This window comes from Rutidosis leptorrhynchoides, chromosome 7 (genome assembly GCF_046630445.1).
Source record: "Rutidosis leptorrhynchoides isolate AG116_Rl617_1_P2 chromosome 7, CSIRO_AGI_Rlap_v1, whole genome shotgun sequence".
NCBI lineage: Eukaryota > Viridiplantae > Streptophyta > Magnoliopsida > Asterales > Asteraceae > Rutidosis > Rutidosis leptorrhynchoides.
In genome coordinates this window covers 135,800,004-135,801,713 of record NC_092339.1, presented here as the reverse complement: position 1 = coordinate 135,801,713, position 1,710 = coordinate 135,800,004, and the positions used below count along the sequence as shown (strand labels likewise).

The following is a 1,710-nucleotide window of genomic DNA, read 5'->3' as shown; positions in this document are numbered from 1 at the left end:
TTTCTTTACCCTTCTCCTTACTAACCCCGATCTCTTCTTCTATAAAGCTCGGTAGTGGTTTTTGGGTGATAAAGGGTTGTGGATGGGGATCTTCAATCTCTTGAGTGGCTAGACCGCTTGTCGTGGTTATGGAATTTATATTTTCATTTCGATTTGGGTAGTTAGGGTTTTGGTTGGTGCTTTCGATAGGAATCACTCTTGTGTTGTTGTTTTGTTGGTTTTTGTTTGGTTGTCGATTATTGTTGTAATTGTTGTTCGGGTTGACTTGTGTGTTGGATGGTAAGGTTTCTTGTGGTCTTTTGGCAACTTGGGTTGAAAGTTTTCCAATGGTGCACTCGATATTTTGAAATGAAGCTTGTTGGTGCTTCAATTGTTGCTTTAAGAACTCGTTCTCCTTTAACAAAAATGCTTCGGTTGATTCCACCTTCTTAATATAATTTTGCATAATTTCTTCTAAACTCTTTGAAGGTTGGGATTGTTGAGTGTTTTGTTGAGGTTGTTGGTTGTAACCTTGATTATTTTAAGGTTGACTATAACCTTGGTTGTTTTGATAACTTAGATTGGGTTGGTTGTTATAAGGTTGATTGTTGTAAGGTTGTTGGTTTTGGTATTGGAAATTGTTGCTTTGGTTTTGGTTATAGCTCGGGTTGTAACTTTGGTTTGGGTGTTGGTTTTGGTTTGTAAATCCTGGTGGTGTATTGGTTTGATTGTTGAACGAGATTTGCTTTTGGTTAGGATTGTAGTAACCTTGGTTTGATGTTCCACCCCGTTGATAGTTTTGATTACTCGCGTAGTTGACATGAGCATCTGAATTCATGGGAATGTCATCTAGATCAATATGTTTGCATTGACTAACTTGGGGACAATTCTTGGTGAGATGTGGCCCTTCGTACCTTTGACAACCTACTTGCATTGCGACGATCGATTGTTGTAGCTTTTTCAACTCTTTCCCATACATTTGAAATTGATTATTTAAGCTTGCAAGTGTGATTTGCCCATTATCACTCTCTACTCGTGCTACACTTTTCCTTGGTAAATCTCGAGATGAAGGTGCCCATTCGTATGTATTAACCGAGATGTCCTCTAGCAAAGTTCCAGCCGCATTTGGTGATTTATAAATAAACACTCCACCCGAAGATGAATCAAGATATTGTCTAGTCAAAGCATTAGTACCCCGGTAGAATGTATTGATGTACTCCTTTTTAGTCAAACCATGTGGCGGGCAAGTTCTTAGCATCTTCTTGAAATGTACCCATGCATCATACAATGTCTCATCACTCCGTTGAGTGTATCCATTAATTTCCATCTTAAGTCGTTCCACCTTTGATGATGGAAAGAAGTGATTAATAAATGCATCAGTTAAATCTTGAAAAGTTCTACTATAATCGGGTGGTAAATTCCTTAACCAAGCTTTCGCATCTCCTTGAAGTGTGAAGGGGAATGTCCTTAACTTAAAAGCGTCATCGGTAACATCTTTTGTCTTGTAGATATCACAAATATCGTTAAAGTGTTGGATGTGTTCGAAAGGATTTTCTTCTATTAACCCATGGAAGAGCATATCTTTGATCATTGAGAAGAAGTTTCCCTCAATCTTCCAATTATCGGCTCCAATTTGTGGTTTTGTAATAGCCGGAGGCACCACAGTAGGCGCAATCAACCTAGCATTCCACATCGAAGTATCATTTGGATCATCTTGTTGCTCTTGATTAA

At 38.4% G+C, this 1,710-nt stretch overlaps 1 non-coding gene across 1 annotated transcript; it reads left to right on the top strand.

The window, feature by feature from the left end:
• Window positions 1–1,208: 1,208 nt before the first annotated feature.
• On the top strand, window positions 1,209–1,315 carry LOC139861027 (small nucleolar RNA R71). The gene has a single exon (XR_011763646.1). It is a non-coding gene; the product is annotated as a small nucleolar RNA R71 (small nucleolar RNA).
• Window positions 1,316–1,710: the final 395 nt, after the last annotated feature.